Source organism: Mastigoproctus giganteus, chromosome 8 (assembly GCF_048544385.1).
Source record: "Mastigoproctus giganteus isolate SK-2022 chromosome 8, ASM4854438v1, whole genome shotgun sequence".
In the NCBI taxonomy this organism is placed as follows: domain Eukaryota; kingdom Metazoa; phylum Arthropoda; class Arachnida; order Uropygi; family Thelyphonidae; genus Mastigoproctus; species Mastigoproctus giganteus.
The window spans coordinates 15,497,309-15,513,392 of NC_143582.1; the positions used below are offsets into that span (position 1 = coordinate 15,497,309).

Consider the following 16,084-nt stretch of genomic DNA (forward strand, 5'->3'; position numbering starts at 1 on the left):
CGCAACAGACTTGACTTTGAAAATGCCCTACGTTGTGCTTTATCTTCCACAGCACCCAAGCTTATGGCAAACAAGCAAGTCCAGCGGTCATATTAATAACAATATATATGTTTGGAAATATTGAAATATGAAATATATTTTTTCACATATTAACAGTTGTTTTGATTTGCCTTTCGTCCCCATAATGATAAGTAATAAATTTTCACAATTTGAACAATATTGGAGGGGGCGTGATATTTTTATGTTAGTTGAAGGAAGAATGGATTACCTTTCTGAATCCATTCCAATCCTCCTTCCTTTGAGAAATTCTGTGTTGGAGGATAATGTACTTCGAATAAACAAAAGGAAGTTGCCACTCGCTCAACGAAGATAAGAGACTTGCCATGGACCGGGTGTTTGAGCCATTCTCCCTCAGAAAATATGCCAGCTCATGGAGCACCTGACAAAAGCTGTTTATTTTCTACTTCTGTAGCACAAGACGCAGGTTATGAGACCAGACAACTATTTGAGTTCGAGTCTGATTAACAACAGATTTCTGTTCTGTTCCATTAAATTTCGTTGGTGAATATAGGTGCTATTCGACCCGAATTACAAAAAGTTGGAAGCAACTGAATAATCTGTACGTAGTGAAAATAACCGAAGATATTTACAAGGCATCGTTTTGTTGAATCTCATATTGTGAATACGTTCACAACGAGTTGCCTGTCATTACAGTACTCTTAGAATAAGTAACGCTTCCACGAGGAAAGATTACTGTTACTTATTCTCAGTGGAATACAGCCACCCAGTTGTGAAAGTATTCACAATATGAGATTCAACAAAACTATAACCATGCCTTGAAAATAACTGCTGTCATTTTTACTACGTACAGAAATTATGCATAGCACTAACTTGTACGTCTGTACATCTCCGTAGTCTGAGCCTTTTTAGCCCTAAACTTTGACTTAGTTCTACATTTAACAAAGTTAGCAACGCTTTGGAGGTTCTGTTTCCCCTAAGTAGTTTTTTAACTCAGTTTATCGGCTATAAAAACGCAAAGGCACGTATGATGCAGTAATTTCACTTGAACCTGATGACGGTGTCAGCAGGTCTCCGAAACGTTTCCAACAAGGTCAACCAGTTTCTCTTCCACTTTCACATATTGTGCAATTTTTCAACAAACCATGACATCACCCAAATAGAGTAACACGGTGACCTTATTCGGCGAAATCAAGCTAGAAGTTTTAAAATATTTATTGGAATTAGCCTGCATGCTGGACGAATGGATATAAAGTTAACACTCTCGCCATCCGAGTTTCTATACTCAAGCTAACTGGCTCTAAGTCAGCTTTACTCAACTCTCCTGATAACTCCTTTGGAATACCAATTGCTCTTTTCGCCGGCGATAATTTTTTCCGGTCACTAAAGTTGAAATCAAGACACTGCTTCAAGCGAAGTCAGAGGGATGAGAATCTCATTATGAGCCGTGTGCCTTACTTTAAATTCATAGCGCGATTTAAAAACCATGCCGCGAGGATTTAGTGTAACCAATAAATTTTCGGGACGTGTTTTCCTAAACGTGATGCACTGAAATACAAGCAAGGTAACAGGCGACTGTATAAACAAAGCGATGGCATAGGAGTGACAAAGTACAAAAACTTACTTTGTCACCCTTGTGTCATCGTATACAAAACATTGACAAAGTAATACTGCTGTTTCAGCGAGCGACAGCTAGGAATCTTTCATACACTGATGAGACTGACTCGAAAAGAGTGGAGAGATAAGATGTCGACGTCAAACAGATTAGCAGCTTAGACAGTCCTATTGACTTGCATACGGACGATCGATTCTGAGGCCATGAAGCATCGGTGTATTTTATCAGTAAATTTACGTCTGTTTGGTCGGTTTGACTGTTTTTCCGAATAAAAGTTTCCTTTTACATTAACAAAGCATAGTTGACAAGGTGTAATCAAAATACATGAACCTATATCAAAAGTTGGTAGCAGCTGTCTCTTAATAGTTAATCATTTACATTATAGAAATGTAAAGTAAAGCTTTTGAAGGACATCATACAGGTCTAGTAACCAAGAAGTCCTGTAAACGCAGTGTCCACCAAGAAGGAATCCTTCAATTTGATTGGAACTACACACACTAGACAAAAAATTAGAAACCTTTTGCAACTGGCGTCAACAGATAATTAAACTTACGGTATGCAAATGTAAGTTGTCACTTGGTGTGATAACACGTTCCTTGGTACCAGATAAATACTGCACAATTTCCTGGGAATTCTTAGCCGATCCTGTCATTATTATTGTTGGAGTACGTTTAGCCATAATTGAGACAAAAAGAAAACAAAGGAAGTCACTAGTGTCTCGAAAGCAATCATCTGAGAGGCGTGAAGGACGAAAGGAGACTGCAATTCTAAAAGGAAGAAAGTCTGTGCTCCAAGAACGAGACCACAGGACTTTTAAACGAATTGTGCGTCACAGTTAGGGTTGCCAGATTTCTGACTGAATTAAAGGACACTCAAAAATAATTAATGCTACCACTCACCAACAATCAGTCCAGCCCCTCCCATCCGCAAAAAAGAAAACCTGAATGATTTTTTAGTTAATAATTAAACATTTTCTTTATATTTTTTAGATTTTGGTTTAAAAATGATAGTTTTCATATTGACTATAAATATTTGCAAATTTTAATTTAATTTAGAATTTAAAATATTTAATGGCAAATCTTGGCTTTTTATGGGGAAGGATATGGATTGATATATAAGGTTAATGAATGTGATATTGATGATATAAAAACATGAATTGATCCAGATATTTTAATGCACTTTTAGTGCATTAATTGACATCAAGCTAAAGTAATTTTAGGTAGGTGAAAAAAAGGCAAAAAACAAAACAAAACACCGTACTGGTTTAATAGCTAGAAATTATTCACATTGAACATATTTTGAACTACTTCGGGCAGCTTTAAGAACTTTGATATAATTTTTAATTTTCTCAGAAAAATCTAAACAATTATCTTTAAAATTGAAGTAGATCGTTAGTTCGCTTTTTAGGAGTGAAACTGAACATCTATTTAGCACATCCCTCCACTTTGAGTTCATTACACTAAAAATCCTTTCTGAATTTGCTGAAGTCCCCGGCAATGGAAAAAAAACATACGAAATGACCTTGAAAATGTTTGAAAGCTTAAAATCAATACTTTTCAAAATTAAATGCCATTGACTCGAAGTACCTGAATAAGTTCAAATTTTCAGAGGTTGACAGTTTCATAATTTGTTTTCAGTACTGAAACCTCATCAAATAAATCATTCATATCCAACTTTAGTTTTTCTATTAATTTAAAATATTCTGCTACTTCAACAAATGAGTTAAGACAACAATTTTTAAAGCTTAAGGGTATTTTCATTAAAATTAAATTTCTTTCCTAAACATTTCAATGCAGCGCTTTGAAATCATTTATTACTATGCTGTTAAATACAGGGTCTCATTTCTGAAAATGCTGATGAACTTGATACCCAAAAAATTCTTGATCAAAACGATTCTTCAGTGAATTTTTTGGATCATTCATTAAATAAAAAATATCACTGGCACACGTTTATTCTTTTCAAGCTCTTTTATTGCTTTGCAAATTATTTCGATCGCATACATTGAGAAAATAAAATAAAATTCTATAATTATAGGGACCTCTGTTGAATTTTCATTAATTTGAAGGATTTTAAAAAGCTGTTTGGAACAGTCGTTTGGTTTGCTTACGAAATAAAGGCTCAAAGCCTTCCATGAAAGCAAAATTCGTTCTATACATAGTTGTAAAGAAAGTCATCTAGTTGGTACGTGCTTTAAAATTTCCTTAATATCTAAATTATCGAAAGTATATTCAGCTAAATTATGAATAATGTGAGCATGGCAGTTTGCTTTAATTACGTCTTCATTTAATTTCTTAATATTTTGGAATAAGAATTTATTACTCCCAAAATTACAATTTGCATTGTCTGCACTGAAATTAGATATCTTTTGCCAATCCAATCCTAAATTACTCATTGAATTTTTAGGCACTCAAACTTTCCATCTGCACTTTCTTCAGCATTTTCAAAAAAATCAACTAAATAGTTTGTAGGACCATATCCTTTGTTGAAGTACTGAATTGACAAAGGAAACATTTTCATATTCTTTCTATTAGAAGCATCAATCTGTAAAGAAAAAAATAATGGTGGATCGTAATGTTTTAAACCATCCAAAACAATTTGCAATGCCTTTTTACCTAAAACATTACAATGGCAGCAGATTTAGTTCTTCCACGTGATATTTTTGGTGCAATTTCTGAATCATTTTAAAGTTTAGAGTTCAATTTCATGCTACAATCTAATGAGTTAAAAGAATGGGGATGCTTAATTGAATGATAAATATGAGTTATTTCAGCTGCAGTAACTAAATCCTCTTCTTTCGTATTCTTTTTCCCAAGAAACATATCAAGAAGATTTGAAGAATTTGCCTATTTATGAGCTTGTGAGTCTATGCTGAGTAACTGCTAAGATGCGCATATAACCAACTTTGAGTACACATCTGCATAAGAGATATCTCGCCTCATGAGGATCATTTGTTGAAGTTAGCCATTCGTATTCTTGCTCCCAATTTTTGTTATAAGAACAAAGGCTCCTCTTTTTTGGGGGAAAATTCCATTTTTGATGGCTAAGAAATAAAATACAGGGTGTTTCAAAAATGATGGTCAATCATTTAAAGGTGAAAAGTACAAACTAAAATAAGCAAAAAAGTACCAGTGAACATCGAGATAATGCACATTGTTAAGATCCGCCACTGACTATGGGAGCACTCTGGGAGGGTAGTCTGTATTGCTGAGAACTTGTACACGCTGGATATGGTAGGGGTACAGTAACTGGCGATGTAAAATTCGCCACACACTGCTATGATTCAGTACACGCTCTTGCGAAGCAACCCTCCTTGTCGAAATTCCCGGATTTTGTTTTATTCTTTCTAACAGTCTGCGGGGTAGCACAGTAGTATCGTCACCGTCCTCCCTACACCGCGTGGAAAAGGCCCAGGTTCGAATCCCGTCGATGACGCAAGGAACTTTAGTGGACTTTTTTCACTGCGTGGCTGAGTTAGTCGGTCTCAGGCGTAGATAACAAGGTTCCCCCCCCCCCGAAACTGGGGTTTTTTCGTCCAGCAAAACAGGCAAATCGGCCAGAGAACACACGCAATTTACAGACACAAATACGGGTTTATGTAGTCATTTACGGGAAACCCTAATATAATAATAATTATATTTTTTCTAACACCCTTTCCTCAACATCAGCTGTTATGCTTCTGGGCCTACCTGCTCGTACTCCATGTGCGAAGCACCCATGTTCTCTAAAGCGTTGATGTACCCTGATGAATGTGCGCCAGTTGGGCTGCCTTCGGCGGGGAAATGCTTCTTGGTACAAACGTGCAGCCTCGAGTGCACTGTCGTTGGCAGTGCACTCGAGGCTGAGGCATACATGAAGTGCATGTCTCATACTCTTCGTTGCTGTAACCTCTTTCCGTGTTGACTATCCTTTGACAAATACTAGCATGTCTGCTACGTTTCAGAGCATTGAGAAAAGGGAAAGGGAGAAAAATGAGCATAACCTAACCTAAACAAACAAGTCAGTGGTGGATCTCAACTCTGTACAGTTCACCTTGTCAATGGTGGATCCCAACTAGAAATGTGCAATATCTCGAAAACGATTCACTTAAGGACCCATGTTTACTAGGCTTTTTTTGCATATTGTAGTCTGTACAGTTCACCTTTAAATTATTGACTATCACTTTTTAAACACCCTGTATGTTTGTATATAACATGAAATATGTAGGTGCCTATAACCGTATAAATAAAATAGTTTCATTTATACGGTTGCAAAGAAAGCTATAGGAAAAACAGTTTAAACAAAGCCATTGAACTCCATATTATAAAAAGTGATTTTTCCGATACCTATGATTTTATTGTCTACCAGTCGCACGATTTTCATGAAAATTATATCATGGCCACACAAGGTGCAAGTTTTTATACTTTATCAAAAAAATATAATTTCATCGAGAAGAATGAAGTTAAGTACATTGTGTTCATGAAACTATATATATGCGCCGGAGAGGCTAGAATAGGTTAAGATTATCTCTTTATAATTCATTTCTCAGTGGTGATTTTGCATTTGAGGGTTTTTTTTAAATATATCTCTGTTAAAGCATTGAGTTCAAGCTTTGAAACGAAATTGTAATTTTTCGGTTTTGGGGGCCTGCTCATGGGGGGTCCGAAGGGTACGCCTCCTACGCCTGCGGAAATCTGCCACTGCCATTACGAGGCACAGGCATTTAAAAATGAAAATAAGGAGAAATTGCGTCCTTTCTTGTTTCAATAAAGGACAAGGAGAGTTTGGCTAAAAAAAGGATTGTCCTTTACAATAAAGGATCGTCTGGAAACCCTAGTCATAGTAGAAGGTCCTTGTGCACAGAAAATTACTGAAAAATTATATTTAGGCAAAGAAAGACACATTTACAACCGAAATATGCGGCGAGAGTTGAAAAATGTAGGATTCGGTAGTCGTGAACCTCAACGAAAGCCTTCCTTTAAAAAAAATCGAGAGATTCGACTGGAGTGGTACAGCCAACGTCGAGTGGAACAGTGGAAAACGATCATATGGTTTGACGAGTCTTGCCTTAAACGTTTTTGCTCCATTCGTAGGGTGAAAGTGTGGCATGAATCAAACCAACTTAAACCCTGTAATGCTTTATTTTCGCCGGATTGAGATGGATTCATTCAAGACGACAACGCAACTATCCACCGAGCAAAAATTGTATCTGAATGGTTCGAGGAACATTCCTATGATTTCCGTCATCTACCCAGGTCAACTGATTCTCCAGATCTCAACCCAATTGAGAATTTCTGGGATATATTGGAAGGGCAGTTCGGCTTCGCCGACAGTTCTTTGCCGACCACAACACAGCAGCTGGCAAATATTCTGATGAAAAAATGGTAAAATATGGAGTATGTGCTGTAATTCGAGCAAAGAGTAGCGCTACTAGATATTGAACAAAAGTTTACAGTTTTTTGGCCAGCAAATGTAGTATAGAATGCAGAAAATGTCGTCTACAGTCTGATCATGTAGATTCTTCGTTGCCCTGAGATTTATGAAGAGAACTTCTGCTAACAAAGAACACTTACTACAGCAGGAAATTCAAGGAGACACTTTTTATTAAATGCTTCAAAGCCCACCATCATTCGGCAACAAGATACGGATTTTTACCACGCATATCACATGTTTCAAAACCAGATAATGAACAACTCCAGTGCCAACAAAACACAATTAGGCCCCAACAAGTCAAGTCAGATAGTATACAAGATTCCCTAAACTTCGCTTGCGTCTCCAGGATTATCCAGCAAAAGGAGGATCATGCAAGATCCATAAACTGCAATTAAGAAATCTAACTGCCCAGCATAAGGAGGAAAAACAGTTTCGACCCCCAGACAAACTAGAAAGTAATCAGAAAACATCTCAGCAACCATATAACATCTCGGGATTTTACCTCCATTGAATTTCCTTCTTAAACGTCAATTGTTCAAACAATCAAAACTAGCATAATAGTTACAATTGCTATTCTCCCATCATTTGGAAGATGATTTGGGTTGGAGGCCCAAAACAGGAAGAACTTTGGACTTTTTAACATCGTGGCCGAATTAGTTGGGTGCATGCAACGACCTATAATGCGATTTTTCATCCTGTAAACAGACAAACCGACGTAGATGCTATTTGCAGATATAATATGTTGACGCCTCACGTCCTTAATTGCCTTGGGGCAAAAAAAAACACACAAACACTTGTATCATCGAAACGTTTTATTGATGCAAATAACAACCCTTAAAATGGGTGGTCACTTGTTTTAACGTTTGTAAAAGTTTTTACATTTATTTTTTTTTTTAGAATTTATAATTTAAATTGCAACTTAAATTTATTTTTAGTCATTGACAATCTCAGAATTTTAAAGAGTAAATTATACTTCAGTATTTCTCATTAGCAATCTTAACATTGATAAAAACAATCTTAAATCTCAGTTTTAGACAAATGTTTCAAACTGCAATTTTTGAACAGGAACAAGGTTTGGTCATTTCCACTTCTAGTTTGGAGATTATCTGAAAGTTGCTTTTTTTTTTTTTTTTCAGAGCTAGTTAACATAAACGATATGAAATAAGTTCTATAAACACAATTCATTTCCTGTTCTTAATCTCTGAATGCGATTACCGTATTTATTGATATCTATAATCTTCTTTTCCACGAGCATTTGGAACGTCAACTTATCCTCGAACCAGACAAATAACTTTGTTTCTAGTCTTTTATCACCAGAATCTTTTGGTATTTATTTCGACTAGTAATAACAAATCTGTTGGTTTAACTTCTGTTCCGGGGAAATTAATGAGGCACTGGTTAAAAACAGGTTTGGCAGATCGGCAATAAATTTATTGACGTCTCTTCTCTTCTCTCTATAGGTATAGAGGTACGCCTGATCTTATTGGTGGTATCCGTGACAGCAACAAGCCTGATGACGACATATATTAAACTATCCACACTCAATATTATGATATTGTCAGGAAAAATTGAGGAGTGTGTGGACATATTAAAAGACAGAAAAATAAACATACTTGGATTGAGTGAATCAAAATGGAAAGGAAATGGGTATAGAGTTACGAGGAAGCTATTACCTATATTGGTCTAGGGGTGATGTGGCGAGGAAGGGTATAGCCATCATTATAGATCACAGGATTAAGGAAAGGCTACTGGAGGTGAATAATATCAGCGACAAACTCATGTCAATTAAACTGCAAATGAATGACAGCGAAACATTGAAGATAGTACAAAGTTACGCACCACAAACCGTTACGAAGAAATGGAGAATCTCGAGTTTGAGGACAGGTTCGAAGAGAACATCACAGGTAGAGATATAGTCATCATGGGTGATCTGAACGCAAAAGTCGGAGTGGAGAGACAAGGTCTAGAATACGTTATGGGTCCGCATAGTTGGTGACGTAGGAATGATGATGGTAACAAGCTGTAGGATTTCTGCTTACGGAACAGCTTGGTCATAGGAAATACCTGGTTCAAGAAGAGAAAGAGTCACAAAGTGACAAGATACGGTTGGGACGGTTAACAGGAATCCCTCCTTGACTATATACTCGTGGATAAGGAGCGACACAGAAGACTACTGAAAGTCAAGGTCATTCCGAGTGTCTCCATGGGTAGCGATCACAGGTTAGTTGTTGAGGTTTTAAGATTCCCCAAATTGAAGAGGATCAAAATAACAAGAGAGAGGAAACTACATGTGTGGAAGTTGAAAAAAATAGAAAAAAGGGGCGATGTTCAGAGAAGAGTTCAGGAAGGTTGTACCTAAGACGGTGGTGAACAGCGTAGAATCAGAATGGAAATCTTTCAAAGACTGCATAGTAGGACTGACAGAGCAGGTATGCGAAAGGACAAGTAATAGGAGATGGAAAGAGACCGCATGGTGGAATGAGAGGACGAGAGAGAGAGGCTGTGAAAAACAAGAGTAATGCATTCAGGACCTACTTCCAGAACAGAAATTATGAGAATAAAGAGAGATATGAAACCGTTAAGAGAGAGGCCAAAAGGACCGTTCACGAGGAGAGAAGACTGTGGTTGGAAGAATGGAGTGAAACTTTACGACAAGATATCGACGGTAATAAAAAGATGCTGTATGATATAGAATAGGAGAAGAGATGGTGAGCAGAGCAAATACTTGATGGATGAGAATGTGAACCTAATAACAAAGGATGAAGAGATAAGAGAAACATGGAAGTATTTTGAAAATCTGTTGAACGTCCAGGACAGACAGAAAAAGGGGCAAAGGCAGGCTGATCATAAAAGAAGGGATGAAAGAAAAGATACGGACAGACCACACAGACTTGACGTAGAATGAAGTAGTACAGGCATGGAAATACATCAAGACAGGTAAATTTGCTGGTATAGATGAGATAAATAGAGAGATGCTGAAGGCTACAGGCGAGGCAGAAATAGCGTGGATACATAGACTGTTCAGCAAGATCTGGGATGGGAGACAGGTGCCGAAAGACTGGAAAGAAGGTCTGATCATCCCGTTCTTCAAGAACGGGAAAAGGAAGAAGTGTTCCAATTACAGAGGTATCACACTGACATCACATTTGAGTAAGCTGTACGAGACAGTGTTAGACCGGAAGATAAGAGGAACGATTGAAATGAAAGGAGGATGAACAGTATGGCTTTAGACTTGGCAGATCGACGGTGGATCTAATTTTCTGCATCAGCAACTGATCGAAAAATGTTATGAACCAAATAAAGAATTATGGATGGTATTTTCGGACATAAAGAAAGCGTTTGATGCCGCGAAGAGAGAGAAAGCGTGGGAGGTTTTAAGAAACTTGGGGATGGAGGAACATCTTGTGGTGAGAATTGAGAATATGTACATCAACACAGCGAGCAAAGAAAGAACAGTGATGGGGGTTGACGGAGAGTTTCGAAATAACATTAGGTTTGAGGCAATGAGGCGTCCTGTCACCACTACTATTTATAACTGTCATGAATGATGTGTAATGTAGAGCGGCGGAACAACTTGGACAAGACCAGATGAAAGTCATGCTCTTCGCAGATGACCTCCGCACATGAGGAGAGAGCAGGGAGAAAGTGCAACGGCAAGTTGATATGTGGGCTAGTATGGCTAATGAATTAAACATACCAATTAAATGGCCAATGAAATAATATACCAGACCTATTACGTACCAATTGTGACATATAATTCTGAAACTTGGGCTATGAGGAAGAAGGATGAATGCAGGGGCCAGAAATGAGTTTTGTGAGGTGCATAGCCGGAAAGACAAGACGCTACAAAATCAGAAATTATTTGATTACGGAGAGAATTCTGGTTGAAAAACTCCAGAATAGGATTGAAAGGTCCCGTTTGAAATGTTTGGACATGTCAAGAGGATGAATGAGTGGCGTTTGCTAAGAAGGATGTTTGATTTACAATTAAGGGACAAAAGACCAATGGGGAGACCAAGAATGAGGTGGCAGGACATGATAAAGACTGATGCCATTAAGAGAGGACGAACGTCGACTTCACACGTCGACCCGTGGAATAGCGAAACGATGACAGTTGATGATGATGATGACTGGTTAAAGAAGCACTGCAGGATCATTTAGACGAGGCTGCAGTTTATAGTTCAGACACAGCATGGGTTTGTTAAGGGAAGTCTTGTCTGACCAATTTGATTGAATACTATGATCTGGTCACAAAAGAATTGGATGCAAAAAATAATTTTGATATCATATACTTGGATTTCAGGAAAGCTTTTGATACTATAGTAGTCTTCCATGTGCAATAATATCAAAAGCTTTCCTGAAATCCAAGTATATGATATCAAAATTATATTCTATTCAAAATTATATTAATCAAAAGTATATGATATCAAAATGTATATAGAAATTAAGGGCAAATTGCTGATATGGATAAAGGTTGAGTGGGAGAAGACAGAGAGTGGTAATCAATGGACACTGCTCTTCGTGGATTAATGTTTTTAGTGAAGTCCCCCAAGGGTCAGTTTTGGACCCATTGTTTCGTATATTTATACAAGATTCCCTAAACTGTATGGGAATCCCGTATGTATCTGGTTTTGACAGAGATGGGACCAGAGATGGGCAAACGTTGCAGCCAATAGCTTTTGCAAGAGACCAGAATGTTCGGCTACCATTAGGGCAAGAAGCATGTTTTCTACTCTTAGCCTGTTCAAAATCTAGTTTGGACTGATTATAACTGCTTTACAATTGTTGCGAACTTTGGTGTAGGCAGAAAATGGAAGTAAAGAATTGGAAACAAGCCAATTACGATATACAACATTCTTCTCTTGAACACCTTAGCACAGCCTTAACTTCTCTTGAACAGCCTTAATGGAAAACCAAGGTTTAGATAATGGACGAGATTTTAAAGTGGAGTGTGGGATAAAGGATTCTATTCCTACAAGAATAATATCACTGACACGATCTAAGAAAACCTTGACATCAGAAGTTTTGAAACAGTAATCCGACCAAGGAAAAGAAATCACGCAGGTCATCCCATGTTGCATATATATATAGGCCTTTCCAATCTTATTCATCAAAGTACAGTGCTCATCAAAATTAACAGAACACGTAGAAAATGTGGTATAACTCGTGCAACTTGCGATTAAGCGGAACAAAATCTGGTATAGTGGTGTACCATAGAATAACGATGAAATGAGGAGACAGAGAGAAACATCGGACAGGTATGAGGGGCATTTATAGAGGTTGTATAAGAATTACCAAAAAGGGCACATTACAGAGGTCAATTAAGATGCTCGAAAATACGATGCAATGATGTCATCACATGACATCATTGCAGCGTATGATCCCCTGTAACAGCTAAACAATCCTGACAGCATTGAACCATGCTCGATATAAGGGTGTCTATAAGGTTCTGTGGCAACAAATCCCATTCTCCTACTAGTGCAGACCTTGGCTCAGCACGTGACCGAAGAGTTGGCTGTCGGCGTGCAATTGTGATCCTGCGTCTGCGGGATCACCGTTGCCCGCAAGATCACGTCTGGTGATCCTGCGGGTCACGGCAGTCGTTGACTATCTTCAGTTTCAAGATATTCCTCCACCACTTGAGTGGAGTTGTCGAGCATAAAAAGAAAATTTGGGCCAACCGCACCCCTAAAAAGTCACACATAGGATTCGAGAATCTGTTCTCGGTACCTGTGCAGTTACTGTACCCCCTATCAAAAACATGAAGATGGGTGCGGTGGTTGATCATTATTCCGCCCCACAAGAGAACACCGCGTCCACTGTAAATGTCCCTTCTCTGATGTCAGTGGGATGGTACCGCATCATTCCTCGTTGTCTCCAGATTAAACATCTAGAATCTGTTTGTAGGCTAAACAGGACTCATCAGAGAACAGAACTGTATACAATTTGTCAGTGTTCCAAGTCACTCTCATGGATAGCACAGCTAGTAGAATCGCCGTCCTCCTCACACCGGGTGGAAAAGACCTGAGGTCGATGACAGTGAGTAATTTTTATGAGCCCTTTTTACAACGTGGCTGACTTGTTCGATTTCAGGCGAGAGTCGCATGATTTTTTCCCTCCGGAAACTCGGGTTTTCGTCCAGAAAACAGAAAATCGACTTCAGAATACCCGAAATTTACAGACACGGAGCAATGTCTTTGGTCGCCGATGCTCCTCAAATCCTACAACAACAACAGCTCCAAGTTACACGTTCATGGCACTAGTTCGACAAGCTGTGCGCTGGAAAGGGATTAATGGAATCAAGGTGTTTGCATGGCGGTCTCCATGGTTAATGGGATTTCAAATTATTTTTTTAGGGCCACCCGTAATCTCTTGCATATATCTATATATGTATTATGACTGTAAATTGCGTGTGTTCTCTGGTCGATTTGCCCTGTTTTGCTGAACGAAAAAACCGCAGTTTCTGTGGGAAAAAATCTTGCTATCTACGCCTGAGACCGACTGACTCAGACACGGAGTGAAAAAAGCACATTAAAGTTCTTTGCGTCATCGACGGGATTCGAACCGGGCCTTTTCCACCCGGTATGGGGAGGACCGGTGAATGGTTAATGGGATACAAACACTGGCTTCCTTGCGTAGAGTCCACTATGAATTGAACCTTCTTAACACAGTCTGATTGGAAATGTTTTCACCTGTGGTCTTAGCAACTTCAAGAGACAGCTGATGGACATCGTAGGGTTCGGTTCTTGCTGTTAGAGCCAAATAGCGGTGTGTTCTAGTTGACGTAGCAACCTTGGCCAGCTCTTCCTGTAATGGTTCCTGCCTCCTGAAACTGCTTCCATAGTACCGAGACGACACTACGTGACACGTTAAAGCTAACTTGCCATCTCCGCCTGCGACTGCCCGGCTTCAAGTCGTCCAACGGCCCGCAATCTCAAAGAATCATCTAAACGACGATGACCTGCCATCTTGAGTTCTGCCATCAGATAGTACTGGAGTATTGGAGATGTGTCTATCCACCGATCAAACCAAAAAACGGTAAAACAGTAATGTGGTCGCAATCCGTGTTTTTATAGCCATGAATAGCTTGCATAATGAGATGCCAACAGTGTGATTATCGTGCTCCGTATTTTTTGATATTTCAGTTTAATTATGAGTCATGTACTAGCTATATTTAGTATTAATCGAAAGTTCAGAAGTGCCTCTAACTAAATATATCAACTAAGGAAGAAATGCACAGTCAGGTAAATTATGATTATTGTTTTTTGGTCTCATGCATGAACTTTGCTGTATGTGGTACAGCTATAGATAAGTTTTCTTGTCTGCGGAAAGTTCAACTACTCAGCTTTCCCACCACTAATCCTCTCTCAAGGTCGCTCCTTACATTAAAGGCTCCAATTTAACCGTAACTGAGTGTGGAGTGTATAGCTCTCCCCACTACCGCACCTTTCATCGAGAAACACATAAGTGAAATATCTGGCCAACGCTCCAGATTTAAGTAAAACATATAAGTAACGCTTCTACGGTCTCAATCGTTACAAATATGGAAAAGAAACCATCTGATATGACGGAGCACGTATGCGGCATTTGTAACGTTGTAAATAAATACGCCATTAAATGCTCGCGATGTGGCAGCGTCATTGGGAGCTGCTGTTCCCAAGTTGACATCGTGCGCTTAAATCAAAGCAGACGAAAGAAGTTCCTTTGCTCAAAATGTAGGTCCCACAACGAGAACAATAGCGCAAGAACAACGGGAAGAAATAAATGCAGCAGAATCTCACATCATGGACAGCGGCGACTCAGAAATTGAGGAACCTTCCCCACATTTTTCCGACAACCTCGCAGTAACGGAGCTGAACGGAACCTTAGTGGCTCATTAATTGATATCTTAGGTTGCGACGCTTGCCCAGACGATTGCGTGCACGAGAAAACATATGAAGATGGAAATGATACTCTTGACTAACATTAAAGAAATAGGCTGTAGTGGGGCTCGGAATGATCAAGAAAGAAAAACAGGTCAGGATTACTTTAAGCCTGAGTCACAAATGCTAAAAGAGTTACTCGAGGAACTCCTTCTTCCGATCCACAAAACTCTGCAAGGAATCCAAGAAGAAAATCATGAACTGCATGAACAGAATAGAACTTTAATAGCTAAACAAAAACTAATTGATGATAAATTAGACACAGTCCTAACCTCAACTACGTGCAATTAACGGAACAATCGGACGAAATATCCCGATACTCGAAAACCCACAGGCTTGCCCAGCTGGCATTTCAAAGTTGCAAGAGGGAAACCGATGGAGAACCCGCACATTAAATCACAACGGACGACTACCCCTCAAAGGTAGGGCAGAGTTGCAAGATGCTGATCCCTGAAAGAGCAGTCACCTCCTCAAAATTTGATAATTCAAAAAACCAATCCTCCAAGAAAAGGTATGCACAAATGCACAGGTCGGGAAAACGGTCCAGCGACTGCTATCCCCAGCTCTACTTCTTCTGCAAACCAAGATCGCAATAAAAAGAAATCAACCCCTCCATCAGAGCCAAATATGAATCAGAAACCTACTTTTGCTCAGGTTGTTTCTCTACCGACAAAATCGGCCCCTCAAAATTCCACTAAAAAGGACCCCGCTCACCTAAATGCCCATCAGAAACAACAAGCCATACAGACAAATGGCGATCCTACTGATCATCCTCCAACATTCCAGCCATCTGATTATCATCCTTGTCTTGCAGAAAGGTACAGCATCACCTCAGTTCAAACAAGAGAAAAGCTATTTGTCTCGCGGATTGAACCCAGTATCACACCGAGCGTCATTAAAGAAATGTGCGTAGAGGGGATGGGTATTGACGTAGAAGTACGACAAGTACGAACAAGGCATCCAGCATATTCCTCCTTCACTATCTCATGCCCTATTAATTGTGAAACACGATTACTAGACAAACCATTTGGCCCACTGCACCCTGGTTAAACGCTTCAGGGAACGTGCTTCGAGGCCCTCAACTAGGGTTATGCAGTAGCAATTAAGGAATTCCTCATCA

The 16,084-nt window shown here is 39.0% G+C and overlaps 1 protein-coding gene across 1 annotated transcript in view; it reads left to right on the forward strand.

Moving 5' to 3' along the window:
* LOC150081290 (uncharacterized) overlaps positions 1–16,084 on the forward strand; it is a 178,729-nt gene that overhangs the window by 16,890 nt on the left and 145,755 nt on the right. The window lies entirely within an intron of this gene.